This window comes from Rhamphochromis sp. 'chilingali' (genome assembly GCF_963969265.1).
Source record: "Rhamphochromis sp. 'chilingali' genome assembly, chromosome: 12".
Classification (NCBI taxonomy): domain Eukaryota; kingdom Metazoa; phylum Chordata; class Actinopteri; order Cichliformes; family Cichlidae; genus Rhamphochromis; species Rhamphochromis sp. 'chilingali'.
The window spans coordinates 21781504-21798461 of NC_137939.1; the positions used below are offsets into that span (position 1 = coordinate 21781504).

General features: G+C 37.3%; 1 protein-coding gene and 2 long non-coding RNA genes across 4 annotated transcripts in view; 1 reads left to right on the forward strand and 2 right to left on the reverse strand.

Moving 5' to 3' along the window:
- LOC308406775 (metabotropic glutamate receptor 4-like) overlaps window positions 1-16958 on the reverse strand; it is a 219593-nt gene that overhangs the window by 88222 nt on the left and 114413 nt on the right. The window lies entirely within an intron of this gene.
- On the forward strand, window positions 907-3050 carry LOC308406787. The gene is made up of 2 exons (XR_013973586.1): window positions 907-1892; window positions 2275-3050. It is a non-coding gene; the product is annotated as an uncharacterized lncRNA (long non-coding RNA).
- LOC308406786 lies at window positions 10414-11737 on the reverse strand. Its single transcript, XR_013973585.1, has 2 exons — window positions 11563-11737; window positions 10414-11179 (listed from the first exon to the last, which is right to left on the reverse strand). It is a non-coding gene; the product is annotated as an uncharacterized lncRNA (long non-coding RNA).

The following is a 16958-nucleotide window of genomic DNA, read 5'->3' on the forward strand; positions in this document are numbered from 1 at the left end:
GCAAAGTGAATCGGCCCACTCCTAAAGTGCAGTGGACTGATTCAGTTATTAGGCTTGGGCTCATCTCTTAGGGCCACTGGAGACTTGGTTTTTTTTAGTTTTTTTTAAGAATCCCGTGTCACATCTTTAAATGTTTTAACTCAGACATGAAGTATGTGCCTACTTTTAGTTTGCTAAAAAACAACAACAAAAACAACCTTAATTTAAATTGCTGTTAATCTCAAAGTTTTAGAGATGACAAAGAGAGAGTTGATAACATGGGTACATCTGTGTTTATTTTCAAATGTGAAAAGTCTACATAGTCTCTATAAGAGAGCTGTTGAGTGTGAAAAGCACTCATATTTCTTGCCTGGCTTGTCTATTTGCAGTGAGCTCACCAGCCTCATCACACAGATGAATCACACTGCTGGTAGGACGGCACAGATGTATTTGTTTCTGTCTGATCAGTTGTTATTTGAGTATAAACTACATGTTTGAATGTGAAGATTTATAAGCAGTTGAATTCAGATAGCCAGATCTACTCTATTGTGAAGTTCCAAAAATCTTTAATGAAGAGAGAGTGATATTATACCCCTTTCGTCAAACTGAGTGATTTATGACCCCCCTAATTGATTTATGACCCCTAATAAATTATTCATGAGCTCCGGAAGTAATTAAATTATTCATGAGCTCCGGAAGTAGGAAGTAATTAAGTAATAAAAATATGATATTCATAAAAATATGATATTCATAAAAATATGATATTCATAAAAATAGTTTCTTATATATCAAAAAATAGCATTCTTTTATTTCTTTAAGCAATTAAATTTTTATTTTTATTTTTTTATGCTCAAAAAACGCCATCTGGTGGCGGGTCAGTGTGTGCGCGCGCCCGCGCGCGCCCGAGGCTGTATGTCTGGGCGCGCGGGGGCGCGCCCGTGTCTCCGGACCGTGCTCTCTCGGGCTCCGTGCTCATGTGTTTAAAAATGTATTAAACCATATTAAAATTGTTTAGTTAAACTTGTGCTTTTGTAACGTTCAGTATGGCCACAAACACATGCTGCATGCCTTGGGGGAAAACTTTATTTCGATTTATATGCATTTGTAGATTTAGAATAAAACTCATACTCAGAAAAAACTCGCGATCCCCTAACCCTAACCCTCCTTAGATACATAAGCAGGGAAAACTCCTTAAAAAACCCTCCGCGATTTCTCCAAAACCCTACAATAACTTGTTAGGGTACCCCCTCTATTCCCAAAACCTTATATTCGATAACAGGGAAAATCCTGAAAAAATCCTTAGTCTTTTTTCTCAAATTCAGTGCCCCGCGGCTCCCTTCATGCTCAGCCAAACAAAGCCAAAACTCCTTTTAAAAATTTCTCCGCGATTTCTCCAAAACCCCTAGAATAACTTGTTAGCTACCCCTCTATTCCCAAAAACCTTATATTCGATAACAGGGAAAATCCTTATTCTTTTTTCCTTCAAAAACTTCCCTCTTACTAGCAAGCTCTAAAATTCAACCCACACTCTAAGTTCTACCTCGCTCTTAATCTCCGATCCACAACTTCTTGCAGAGCACAATTTTTTCCTGCTTGTTCGCTCCCCGCTCTGCTCCCTAATGCGCTGCTTACCTCGTTTGAAAATTCCCCCCTTAGACCAACTCCGCCTCACTGCGCCCCGCTGCCAATCACATAACCCTTGCACCGCTCCCTTCGCACCCCGGTTAGCCAATCGGCTCCAGGTCTGATTTTACGATCTCCCGCTGAGGTTAAGACTATCTTCGAACCCCCAGAACACATCTGACTTCAGACGTATCAACAACTAGCGCCGCTCAGACTGCTTGTGAGTTCGCATAGGGAGCGGCCGATTTCAACAGCAACTTGCGTCTCTTTCCTTATCCGCATATCATTCGGTAAGTGTTAATCTTCCTCTCTAACTACATTTTTGCATTTTCCTTTTTACCATTCTGTCAATCCTTTCATTTAAAAAAATAAATAAATATCACAATGGTTTGTAACAGGTACAATACACCATCCATCCATCCATTTGCCTCCACTTATCCTTTTCTCAGGCTCGCGCGGTGCGCTGGAGCCTATCCCACGTACAATACACTTTAAAATATATATAAGCTCCACTTTTAACTCCCGTAAAAGTTTATACATTACATGTCTACATCACCTATCATGGCCTCATCAGGTATCTCATATCATCTTGTTATTGTTATGTTATGCTCCTTTGATATTTTGCTAGTTTGCGTGTTTTAAAACTCTTTTTGTTTTTCTTTATATTTTTAGACCCAGATGTGTTAACCTGATCCCTGCGAAACACCAGCTCTGCGTGGATTTTGACCGCGAGTGACCGGATGTTGTTTCCGGCCTGAGGTTGCCTGAAATGCCGTGAGGCTCGTTTGAAAGATTGCGCCCGAGACCAACTCCGCCTCCAAGGCATGCCTACCTTTAGCTGCCACCAGTGAGATATCAGAGCCGGGCTCCACATATCCAATCAGGAGCACGAGCAAGACAGCTTTTGCAGACTCTCCAGAAATATACAAGTCCTTACCAACTGCTCTGCAACCCAGTGTTTCTGGTCCCCTCACTAACATCGCTTTTTGAGATATTTTTTATGAACCACCAAAAAAGCAATTTTACCCCACAGTACAGAAGACTGGGTCTGAGGGCAGCAGCGGGGACAAATGATTGTAATGAAGCGACGGACATTTCATGGCTGGTCTTGCATAATCGTGAGTTATTATGTCATATGGTGATAAGTACATAGTTTTGCAAGAGGCATACAAGCACTGTGGAAAAAGTAATCATAAAACTGTTTTTGTGAACACCCTACGTTATGCTTTAAAAAATGTGATACATGTAATGTGATCATCAAAGAACATGATTTAAAAAAAAAAAAACTTTTATTCTTATGCTTTTAAAGTATGTCAGATTATCTTAAAACACTTATTTGTATGTTATAATGTTTTTCTTACACCATGTGTAATTTTTATAGACACCTTATTCATTGTATCAATGTGTAATTATGTATCTTTGATAAATAAATAAAATATTTAATCTTGTATTTGTGTACTTTCTGGTGATTCAATAAAAAATTAGTCACATATCGCTCTGATAAACACAGATGGCTGAAAGAAATGTTTGATGGAACAAAGGAAACAAGTGTCTTGCTGCTAAACTTTTAAGTCACCATGGTTTAAATGAGAAAGTCTGTATGTAAAACATGAAAAACTCCATATCAGTGATATCTACAAAGGTGTACTCATTTCTTTGTAATGGTACTTTACTGTTCCAATGAAACAAAAAGAAAATCTCATTTTTAAAGTACATTTTTCGGCCATCCTGACCTATTTTCAGGGGCAAGAATGTTGATGTTAGACTGTGTTTTAAATCAGGTTGTGATCTTAAACTAACTATCACAGCACTGATTTCAGTTGTAATCTCAATTAGAATCCCAATTTGGCTTTTCTCCAGTCAGTGTTATGGTGAAATTTAACTTGTTCTTTTGTGTAATTGCACATGGCCCAGCAAAGGACCCCTTAGTAAACTGTACAGCATAAGTTTTCAATTCACTTTTGTCAGAAAACTTCACAGTATGAGAAGTTACAGCACAGTTTCTCCAAACGTGTGGTTCTTTTTCAGCCAGCGTGCTTTTAGAGCATCTACATTAGCTCATGTAGTAAAAGTACAATCAGTAAGTGTACTTTAACATTTGAGATTCCGAGTCACTCTTGCTTAGATCATGTGAACTATATCATGAACCTTTTTTTGTATAATGCATCAAACGTGTTCAAATCAGTTTATTTTCAATTTATTTTAACTAATCTAGAGACAAGCAACTCCTTTTTAGCTTCTGTTATGTATTTACCTCTCACACCTTAATCTAGATGTTAGTGTTCTCAGAGTTAACATGTCTCATGTTGCCATGTTGTATTTCTAATACCCAGCCTCAGTGTTCGCCCTGTTGACCCTCAAATCCAAACACCAATGATCTAGATATTCACAAAATTCATAAGGAGATTCTTAAGGTCTTAAGTTTTGTTGTTTTTATGTTTTACAAAAAAAAAAAACTTCACATTTTTTATATTTTTAAACGAAAGTGACATGCAAGGATATTTTTCTTTAGTGATGTTGCTTCAGCAATCTCAAATACTAATTATTCTGGGAATTTTTATGGTCAAACTATGTGATTTTCCAAATGTGTGTGTGTGGAGTAAAATGACCTTGTTCTTATGATGTTGTCACCGTGAATCATTTAGGATTAACAACACAAATTGTATCGATAGCAGAAACAGTCTTATAACTTATAATTCTCACACGTTACCGCTAGTTTTACAAACGCAGTCTTCTTCAGCTCTGTTTATGTAGCTTTTATGAAACTGATTTTCCATAGTACAAGTAGAATTTAATTTTTCTTTGCTCTCCAGTATAAATGCAATAATTTGCAGGCTTTTTACTGAAACTCTCACAATGCAACACTCAATGCTCAGAGCTTCATATATCAACAGCTCTGAAAATATCTTCTTTTTTAAAGTAATGTAGGACAGGATCTCTCACTCTCTGTGTCTCAAAAAAACCCAACTAAACTGGCAATCACCACTAAACAAATGAAAGTAGTTTATGGCTTTTTTATCAGCTGCATTTTCTTTCATTTATGTATTGATCCCATTGTTTATTGGTAATGCTTTTAGGTCACTGTTTTAGCATGTCTGCCTCACACTCCATTTAAACAGTTTAACAGATAGTGGGGTCTGGTAAGGAAGTTGGGGGGAAGCAGACAACTCCACAGGAAGAGTCTTTTTGTCTTTTCTCCACTGTAAAAGATAGCAAGGCAGTGTGAAACTTTCTTTGCGGGAAAGACAAAACTGAGAGCCATGCTAGGCTCAGTGAGAGACTCTGCTCACCCTCTGCCCCAGCGATGGCAGTCCCTCACCAAGCTCGATTTCTGTTCTTTGTCTTGATTAAAGAATGTTAGCTACCGCTCATCGCTTGTCTGCAGGCTTTATTAAACGGAAAACTTCCACAACAACCTCTAAACAGTGGTTTATGGCTTTTTGTCACCTGCAACACCATGTAACACTTGGATGTTAGATTCTTTTACCAGTCAGTGTTGTTAGCCCCAACCCCCAGGCTCCAGCTGTCTGAGCTCTAACCCTGGCTGCCAAATGTCCCCCTGAGGCCTTTGTGCCTTTTACCACCAGACTAAGTTTGTAGTCCTATCTACTAATATTATTTAATTTTTTTATTATAGCACAAGGTTCAGTTAGGTTACTACTTTGACTTCCTCAATTTGAGCACATTTCTGACCCGATACTTTATCAAGCTTTTACTCGAGTGTTTTTGACACTAGCAGCTGTACTTCTACTTAAGTGAAAATTGCCTGCAATTTTGCCACCTCAGTTGCCACTTTTCTGGAGTTTGTACACTTTTTATATTGAAACGTTCAACGTTTTACGTGTTATCCTTGATCACAGTTCTAAACAAGTTAACTTTCTTCACTTCAAAGTAACCCAAAAAAGAAACTATATGTCCAGTTCTCTTTACTCCAAACCTGGTTTAAGGCTATGCTGTTGTTGTGATATGGCCATACAAATAATATTAAGTTTAATTAATCTTTTAAAAAAATGGCTGCTTCATGGCTACCTGTTCAGAGAATTTGCAGACTTTTATGGAAACTGTCACAATGTAACACTCTCACTGTCAAAACAGTCATTACAAAATACAAAAAATAAAAATAAATAGTGCACAAATTTAAAACAAGCAAAACACCTATGCAAGAGTAACTACTAATGATTTACAAATACTTGTCATATACAACCAATACAAACTCTGTGTTAGAAAAAGGGGATAGTTTACTACATGCTATAAAAACACAATCCTTAATCTTTTATTTTGCAACTTTATCTTTCTGTTCTGGTTTTTAGAGTGATTGTTTTATTGACTCGTACTTTGGGAATCACCCTGTTGTGAGAAAAGGATAAGCTGGTAGAGAATACAGCATTATACAAGCAGAGTGTTTTAGCTGTATCCGTAGATCTAAGACATAAACCTGTTGTTAAAAAAGAATAGTTAACTGAAGTGCAGATTTAATTTTAAATTATTTCACGAACTGTCCAGGAATTACAGAGAGCTTTATACTGATATGGTAAAATTCTCTGAGTGTATTGGTTGTATATGACAAGTATTTGTAAATCATTAGTAGTTACTCTTGCATAGGTGTTTTGCTTGTTTTAAATTTGTGCACTATTTATTTTTATTTTTTGTATTTTGTAATGAATCTCTAATTCACTTTTTCTTGTTGGCCTTGTTGTGTGTACCTCACAAGTCAAATTATACATTGTGATGGAGCAGTCACAATACACCCGCACGAGACACAGTTTGATTTTTCTAACACAGAGTTTGTATGAAGTTCACTTTATCAGCTGAAAATATTAAAGCCAGAACTTACAAGATCAAAAACCTTTTACTTCATGTACAGGGTTTCCAAAAAAGTTTTATTTCAGGTATATAAACCATTACATTTGATTCAAGTAAAACAAATAATTACATTGATTCTTGTAAAGTTTTTCCAAGAAAGTTTTATTTGATGTAACGGGTTTCCAAAATTATTTAATTTGATGTAATGAAACCAATAGATTTGAATGGGGTAAAACAAATAACTCGATTGATTCTTGCAATGCTTTTCCAAGAAAGTTTTATTTGATGTAACGGGTTTCCAAAAAAAAGTTTTATTTCAGGTATATAAACCAATACATTTGATTCAAGTAAAACAAATAATTACATTGATTCTTGTAAAGAGTTTCCAAAAAGGTTTTGACTGGAAACAACGCTCACCTGCTAAATCCAACAGAACACCACTGGGACATTATGTTTCACTCCATCTGACTGTGCAGGAGCTCAGTGTTGGGTATGGTAAATGGTCTGTTTCATATTTAGTGCTTTTAGACTCTTCCTGGTTGTTGATGAGACTTTGCAGAAAGCAGCTTCACCTCTGATCACACACACACACACACTCAACTCCACTCACTCACCTGGAGGATCAACACTCAGGCTAATGATGCTGATGTGGTTATTGCTCTGGGGATTTAGCAGGTGAGCTAAATCATGTGTAACATGTGAATTTCCTGAGTGTGGCATTAATAAAGTCTGTGTCTATGTCAAAGCTGACGTTTAAATTCCTTTTTAAATTTACCAACATTTCTGATTTGCGGTTAAGACTGTGACATGTTTTCACCATTTGAAAGCCAGAAGAGTGATCACTCTTGAAGCCTGGTTGCTGCAGAATACTAGGACTACTAGTACTAGTTCTAGTACTACTGCTACTCCACAAAGCACATTGTTCAGGAATTTCACAAATTTGCTTACGTCTAATGTGTTGGCTTACAGGTAAACTTGTTTTGCAGATGGATAGGATGAAAACTTCCAGCATCACATAATGTTTTCCGATCAGTAGGTTTGGAGTAAAAAAGAACTGGACATATATTTGTCTTCTTTGGGCTACTTTTATGTCAAGCAAAGTTAACTTATTTAGAACTGTGATCAAGGATAACACATAAACCCTTGCAAATGTGATGGTAAAAGAGTCTAACATCTAGGTGTTACATGGTGTTGCAGGTGATAAAGATCCATAAACTACTTCCATTTGTTTAGAGGTGATTGCCAGTTTTGTTGGGATTTTTAGAGATACAGAGATCCTGTTCTGCTTTACTTAAAAAAAAAAAAGGATTTTCAGAGCTGTTGATATATTAATCAGTGTTCATAGAAACATGGATCAACCCTGTTTTGACAGTGAGAGTGTTACATTGTGACAGTTTCCATAAAAGTCTGCAAATTCTCTGAACAGGTAGCCATGAAGCAGCCATTTTTTAAAAAGATTAATTAAACTTAATATTATTTGTATGGCCATATCACAACAACAGCATAGCCTTAAACCAGGTTTGGAGTAAAGAGAACTGGACATATAGTTTCTTTTTTGGGTTACTTTGAAGTGAAGAAAGTTAACTTGTTTAGAACTGTGATCAAGGATAACACGTAAAACGTTGAACGTTTCAATATAAAAAGTATACAAACTCCAGAAAAGTGGCAACTGAGGTGGCAAAATTGCAGGCAATTTTCACTTAACTAGAAGTACAGCTGCTAGTGTCAAAAACACTCGAGTAAAAGCTTGATAAAGTATCGGGTCAGAAATGTGCTCAAATTGAGGAAGTCAAAGTAGTAACCTAACTGAACCTTGTGCTATAATAAAAAAATTAAATAATATTAGTAGATAGGACTACAAACTTAGTCTGGTGGTAAAAGGCACAAAGGCCTCAGGGGGACATTTGGCAGCCAGGGTTAGAGCTCAGACAGCTGGAGCCTGGGGGTTGGGGCTAACAACACTGACTGGTAAAAGAATCTAACATCCAAGTGTTACATGGTGTTGCAGGTGACAAAAAGCCATAAACCACTGTTTAGAGGTTGTTGTGGAAGTTTTCCGTTTAATAAAGCCTGCAGACAAGCGATGAGCGGTAGCTACCATTCTTTAATCAAGACAAAGAACAGAAATCGAGCTTGGTGAGGGACTGCCATCGCTGGGGCAGAGGGTGAGCAGAGTCTCTCACTGAGCCTAGCATGGCTCTCAGTTTTGTCTTTCCCGCAAAGAAAGTTTCACACTGCCTTGCTATCTTTTACAGTGGAGAAAAGACAAAAAGACTCTTCCTGTGGAGTTGTCTGCTTCCCCCCAACTTCCTTACCAGACCCCACTATCTGTTAAACTGTTTAAATGGAGTGTGAGGCAGACATGCTAAAACAGTGACCTAAAAGCATTACCAATAAACAATGGGATCAATACATAAATGAAAGAAAATGCAGCTGATAAAAAAGCCATAAACTACTTTCATTTGTTTAGTGGTGATTGCCAGTTTAGTTGGGTTTTTTTGAGACACAGAGAGTGAGAGATCCTGTCCTACATTACTTTAAAAAAGAAGATATTTTCAGAGCTGTTGATATATGAAGCTCTGAGCATTGAGTGTTGCATTGTGAGAGTTTCAGTAAAAAGCCTGCAAATTATTGCATTTATACTGGAGAGCAAAGAAAAATTAAATTCTACTTGTACTATGGAAAATCAGTTTCATAAAAGCTACATAAACAGAGCTGAAGAAGACTGCGTTTGTAAAACTAGCGGTAACGTGTGAGAATTATAAGTTATAAGACTGTTTCTGCTATCGATACAATTTGTGTTGTTAATCCTAAATGATTCACGGTGACAACATCATAAGAACAAGGTCATTTTACTCCACACACACACATTTGGAAAATCACATAGTTTGACCATAAAAATTCCCAGAATAATTAGTATTTGAGATTGCTGAAGCAACATCACTAAAGAAAAATATCCTTGCATGTCACTTTCGTTTAAAAATATAAAAAATGTGAAGTTTTTTTTTTTTTGTAAAACATAAAAACAACAAAACTTAAGACCTTAAGAATCTCCTTATGAATTTTGTGAATATCTAGATCATTGGTGTTTGGATTTGAGGGTGAACAGGGCGAACACTGAGGCTGGGTATTAGAAATACAACATGGCAACATGAGACATGTTAACTCTGAGAACACTAACATCTAGATTAAGGTGTGAGAGGTAAATACATAACAGAAGCTAAAAAGGAGTTGCTTGTCTCTAGATTAGTTAAAATAAATTGAAAATAAACTGATTTGAACACGTTTGATGCATTATACAAAAAAAGGTTCATGATATAGTTCACATGATCTAAGCAAGAGTGACTCGGAATCTCAAATGTTAAAGTACACTTACTGATTGTACTTTTACTACATGAGCTAATGTAGATGCTCTAAAAGCACGCTGGCTGAAAAAGAACCACACGTTTGGAGAAACTGTGCTGTAACTTCTCATACTGTGAAGTTTTCTGACAAAAGTGAATTGAAAACTTATGCTGTACAGTTTACTAAGGGGTCCTTTGCTGGGCCATGTGCAATTACACAAAAGAACAAGTTAAATTTCACCATAACACTGACTGGAGAAAAGCCAAATTGGGATTCTAATTGACATTACAACTGAAATCAGTGCTGTGATAGTTAGTTTAAGATCACAACCTGATTTAAAACACAGTCTAACATCAACATTCTTGCCCCTGAAAATAGGTCAGGGTGGCCGAAAAATGTACTTTAAAAATGAGATTTTCTTTTTGTTTCATTGGAACAGTAAAGTACCATTACAAAGAAATGAGTACACCTTTGTAGATATCACTGATATGGAGTTTTTCATGTTTTACATACAGACTTTCTCATTTAAACCATGGTGACTTAAAAGTTTAGCAGCAAGACACTTGTTTCCTTTGTTCCATCAAACATTTCTTTCAGCCATCTGTGTTTATCAGAGCGATATGTGACTAATTTTTTATTGAATCACCAGAAAGTACACAAATACAAGATTAAATATTTTATTTATTTATCAAAGATACATAATTACACATTGATACAATGAATAAGGTGTCTATAAAAATTACACATGGTGTAAGAAAAACATTATAACATACAAATAAGTGTTTTAAGATAATCTGACACTTTAAAAGCATAAGAATAAAAGTTTTTTTTTTTTTAAATCATGTTCTTTGATGATCACATTACATGTATCACATTTTTTAAAGCATAACGTAGGGTGTTCACAAAAACAGTTTTATGATTACTTTTTCCACAGTGCTTGTATGCCTCTTGCAAAACTATGTACTTATCACCATATGACATAATAACTCACGATTATGCAAGACCAGCCATGAAATGTCCGTCGCTTCATTACAATCATTTGTCCCCGCTGCTGCCCTCAGACCCAGTCTGTGGGGTAAAATTGCTTTTTTGGTGGTTCATAAAAAATATCTCAAAAAGCGATGTTAGTGAGGGGACCAGAAACACTGGGTTGCAGAGCAGTTGGTAAGGACTTGTATATTTCTGGAGAGTCTGCAAAAGCTGTCTTGCTCGTGCTCCTGATTGGATATGTGGAGCCCGGCTCTGATATCTCACTGGTGGCAGCTAAAGGTAGGCATGCCTTGGAGGCGGAGTTGGTCTCGGGCGCAATCTTTCAAACGAGCCTCACGGCATTTCAGGCAACCTCAGGCCGGAAACAACATCCGGTCACTCGCGGTCAAAATCCACGCAGAGCTGGTGTTTCGCAGGGATCAGGTTAACACATCTGGGTCTAAAAATATAAAGAAAAACAAAAAGAGTTTTAAAACACGCAAACTAGCAAAATATCAAAGGAGCATAACATAACAATAACAAGATGATATGAGATACCCGATGAGGCCATGATAGGTGATGTAGACATGTAATGTATAAACTTTTACGGGAGTTAAAAGTGGAGCTTATATATATTTTAAAGTGTATTGTACGTGGGATAGGCTCCAGCGCACCGCGCGAGCCAGAGAAAAGGATAAGTGGAGGCAAATGGATGGATGGATGGTGTATTGTACCTGTTACAAACCATTGTGATATTTATTTATTTTTTTTAAATGAAAGGATTGACAGAATGGTAAAAAGGAAAATGCAAAAATGTAGTTAGAGAGGAAGATTAACACTTACCGAATGATATGCGGATAAGGAAAGAGACGCAAGTTGCTGTTGAAATCGGCCGCTCCCTATGCGAACTCGCAAGCAGTCTGAGCGGTTCCAGTTGTTGATATGGCTGAAGGCAGGGGTCTTCTGGGAGCTCGGGGGTAGTCTTAACCTGAGCGGGAGATCATAAAAATCGGACCTGGAGCGGATTGGCTAACCGGGGTGCGAAGAGAGCGGTGCAAGGGTTATGTGATTGGCAGCGGGGCGCAGTGAGGCGGAGTTGGTCTAAGGGGGGAATTTTCAAACGAGGTAAGCAGCGCATTAGGGAGCAGAGCGGGGAGCGAACAAGCAGGAAAAAATTGTGCTCTGCAAGAAGTTGTGGATCGGAGATTAAGAGCGAGGTAGAACTTAGAGTGTGGGTTGAATTTTAGAGCTTGCTAGTAAGAGGGAAGTTTTTGAAGGAAAAAAGAATAAGGATTTTCCCTGTTATCGAATATAAGGTTTTTGGGAATAGAGGGGTAGCTAACAAGTTATTCTAGGGGTTTTGGAGAAATCGCGGAGAAATTTTTAAAAGGAGTTTTGGCTTTGTTTGGCTGAGCATGAAGGGAGCCGCGGGGCACTGAATTTGAGAAAAAAGACTAAGGATTTTTTCAGGATTTTCCCTGTTATGGAATATAAGGTTTTGGGAATAGAGGGGGTACCCTAACAAGTTATTGTAGGGTTTTGGAGAAAACGCGGAGGGTTTTTTAAGGAGTTTTCCCTGCTTATGTATCTAAGGAGGGTTAGGGTTAGGGGATCGCGAGTTTTTTCTGAGTATGAGTTTTATTCTAAATCTACAAATGCATATAAATCTAAATAAAGTTTTCCCCCAAGGCATGCAGCATGTGTTTGTGGCCATACTGAACGTTACAAAAGCACAAGTTTAACTAAACAATTTTAATATGGTTTAATACATTTTTAAACACATGAGCACGGAGCCCGAGAGAGCACGGTCCGGAGACACGGGCGCGCCCCCGCGCGCCCAGACACACAGCCTCGGGCGCGCGCGGGCGCGCGCGCACACACACACACACTGACCCGCCACCAGATGGCGTTTTTTGAGCATAAAAAAAAAAAAAAAATTTAATTGCTTAAAGAAATAAAAGAATGCTATTTTTTGATATATAAGAAACTATTTTTATGAATATCATATTTTTATGAATATCATATTTTTATTACTTAATTACTTCCTACTTCCGGATCTCATGAATAATTTAATTACTTCCGGAGCTCATGAATAATTTATTAGGGGTCATAAATCAATTAGGGGGGTCATAAATCACTCAGTTTGACGAAAGGGGTATAATATCACTCTCTATGAAGTGCTTTTCATTAAAAATAAGAACACTCGACACTCCTCTTTAGCACTTGACTTGAATCCCAAAAGTCTAAAACAATCTAGCCAAGCAACCTAAGCCTCGACGGAGGCACAATTCTTGTGATGAATCAATATATTTAAAGATGGAGGACAGCAACAAGGTGAGTGCCAGTTATTAGGAACAAGAAATAAAAGTCTCCTTAAGTACCTCTGTATGCAACACCACTAAAGTGGTCCCTGAAGAAAGTTTATTTCATCAACTATTCTCTGCCTTATTTGACAGCTCGAGAGAGTTTTACTAATTGTCTTAATCATTAATATGTATATGTAGCTCACTAATTCATGGTTTGCATTCATTAGATAGAAACAACATCACCGCGTATAATTTGATTTGTGCTTTATAAAAATGACAGGTGAACAAGTTTTGGCTTCTTGGTTCTGGATCTGTTTTGGTTGCACAAAATGTACTGTCTTTAGTACACTGATGGTAATATAAAAGTATTCAAGTCAAGGTTTTTACTGGTAGAAAGACAAATTTGAATAAGCACCTTTGAAAATGTTCTTTCTTTTTCTCTTGTTTCATTGAATAAATGTTTTTTAATAGATAATTGTTCACGAAAAAACTCCTATTAGCACTGCTAGTCTGTACTTGTTCAAAGTGCAACGGCGCAATGGAAATTAGTCATGTCAAAGCAAGTGTTGGTGATAGATATGAAATAGGTGTTGCTTATTTCATTTCTAGGTGTCATATGAGTGAAATGGTATTGGCTTTCTGGTTATTTCTGTCATTAGTTGCACCCAAAAAAGGTTTCAGATTGTTCTCTGGCAACAATATTCCTCTTTATCCAACATGCAAAAAACAAAGGAGCACAATAATGATAGTTTTTGTGCTGAGTATAATATATGGAATTTTTTTAAAAAAAAACTTCTCTAATTAAATCTTTGTTCAATTTGATTAAACAAGTTTCTATTTAATATTTACTTGCCAAATATTGGAATGGATCAAGGTTGGCATAAACCACTTGCAAGTCATTAAACATGACCTTTTCTTCAAACTGAAATCAATCCTCTCAAAGTCACTGCCCTGCCTTATTGACACTTTAAACAAAGTATACCATCCACTACCAAGCAGTTTTCTATGGACCCCAGTTATTTAAGTAATGTTACTGTTGTTTATTGCTGTATTTAACATTAAAAAAAAGTCAATGTGTGATCAGTGCGACTTCAGGAAATAATGCACACATAATTCACCACCACATATTACTGGGCTGTCTGTCAATAAATAGTAACCCAGGATTGTGTAAGGTAGGCGGGGGTACCCTGAGATACAACACACTAGATGGATTAGAAAACCACAAATCACAATGAAAGGCAGGACATACTTAAATGATGTTGATTAAGGTTGCAGATGATTACATGATGTGGGACCTAGACTTTGTAATCACAGCCAGGAAACATAAAGAACAGAAGGTAGACTCAATCTGGTATGTGTGATTTTGAAAGCAAAGTTATTAACCATGACTGTGTTCATCACAGCTCAGGCAATCATTGTATTTGGATTACATGTGCTTTTGACACCTTTCCATCAGTAAACAGAAAATTTGCAACGAAAATCAGAACCTATAATCCTGCCAGTCTTTTATAACTCACTGATCCTTAATGGAAGAGACCTTCGTGTGAACCTCGGAACGTTTTCCTTTCCTATTCATTTCACATGACTGCACTTCAGCCAGTAATATCCCTTGATATGGTAATTGACCGTTGGTAAACATTATTTATCATGCAGCTCCGCTGGGAAATTGCAATTTGAGAAAATCCTTCTCTTTAAAAATCTGTTTTCATTGTACAGATTTTAGCGGGCGAGAAATCACTGAGCTTCAAATGAAGTTAAAAACCCCTCTGCATTTAGAAAGTATGATGACAGAGACGACGTCTTTCCCTACTATTTCTTTTGGAAGTGTCAACTACTTGCAGCAAAGTTTTTTCTTTCTTTCCTGCCCTGTCTGACTTTAGGGGATCATCGTTTTCGTTTTTTCCTGAGGTGTTAAAGGGAAACTTAAACTAGAGTACTGATACAGGCTTTGTCATGGTTCCTGATTTTGGTCTGTGGATTTTGAGTTTGTTTATACTATTTGGGTTCATGTTAAGCATCCATCCACTTCCACTTATCCTTTTTCAGGGTCGCGGGGGACGCTGGAGCCTATCCCAGCTGTCTTAGGGCGAGAGGCGGGGGACACGCTGGACTGGACAGGTCGCCAGTTTATCGCAGGGCTAACACAAAGACAGAGACAACCAGCTGCACTCACACTCCCCCATTCACACCTATGGGGAATTTAGTGTTTCCAATTAACCTAACCCCACTAACTGCATGTCTTTGGACTGTGGGAGGAAGCCACGCAGACACGGGGGAGAACATGCAAACTCCACACAGAAAGACCCCTGCCTGATGGTGGAATTGAACTTAGGACCTTCTTCCTGTGAGGCAACAGTGCAGGAATTCAAATTTAAGCTTTTCTAATAGCACGTTTGAAGTATTTTATTCTTCTTCTTTTTTTTCTTTTTTCTTTTTTCTTTTTTTAAACCTGATGAGTTTTCCAATAATTTTCTGGTTTGGGTTTTGTTTTCATCTTTTGCTAGTATATTGGCTTGAACCTTAGACCCCGCCACCCTCCTGTTCTGGAGCAGGTTAGGTTACTTTGGCAGTATACCCCAATTAAGAAGTGAACCACCTTAATAGTTCAGAAAATCCATCATTAACACTGAATGTTCCTGGATAAGCACAAAGCCTGCTTCGCAGTATAGGCCTCTGTTCTCGTTCTCAGCTTCACTAGCAGGAGGTGTTATTTCACAAGAATTAATAAGAACAAATTTAGACAGACAGATAATATGATTGCTAAAATCTCTTATGTATATAACTACGATATACAGCATATAACATTCAAATAAATATTGATTAAAAAATCAATTGAACAAAAAAACAGCTGAATTTATTAAATTAACTATGCAAAGTATGAGTCAGAAGCAATCAAAGTTACAAATGGGCATTTGTTTTTTTGGAAATCTAATCTTGGAGTTTATTCACATTTATTCGTGTATGCCAGATCCATTGCTGTTCAAGTACAGTAGTTAGGAGTTTGAAGAAAGTGACTGGTCACATATTAAATCCCCAAAGCAGACATTTAGCAAGGAAATGGGAGGCAGGAAATTTGCAGTGAACCAATACTTACAGAAATCACCATGGTAGATTTCACATACTCACAGGATGTTTACACTGTACATGAAACATCCATTTTTTTCAGTCACTGATACTTCCTCCGTGTGATAGAACAAATTTCCTCCATTTCCACCAGGCAGCTGTCTATACCAGGTGTGTAATGACTTGCACTCAACTCAGTTTCTCAGTCTATTTGTCTTTCACTTACATTTGGCTCTCTATTTGAAATATCAGGAAAGTAAAGTATTGCAGTCAAAATATAGGCAGCTTACTTTTTCTTCCATGGACATCCTTGAAATGTTCTTTCAAAATTGACCGAGGGGATACACAATTTCTTGAAGAAAATAGTTCTTTTGTTGTGGGCTATAGAAACATGTTTCCTTCAAATCACTTCCACATAATGTTCCCTGACCAAGACTCATTGCCCTACAGTTATCCCAATGTCCAGCCAATGTGTGTGTATCTATCTGCCGTTGATTCCCGTCTCTCTTTCTCTCATCTGTTAAATCAAGTCAAATAAAAACATTAAAAGTTTTTAGTATTTGTAGTATCTTAGAAATGGAAGTGTTGTTAATCAATACACGTCCATGATTCCATGTTCCCTTGAGTCATAATGCATAGTAATGTATTCTTGGTATTGATGTGCTCAAAGCATTCCACATATAGCAGATACTGACAGCAGCAAGCTGTCTGTCTCTGTTGTGTCGAGCAGCTAAGTGATGCTGTCCTTGGTTACGCTATTATCTCAGGCACTGAAACCATATGTTCTGCACATGCTCTGTATCATTAACATGTTAAGAACAGACACATTATGACATGATGGATTCTTTTTTTAACAGTAGTTGTATCATG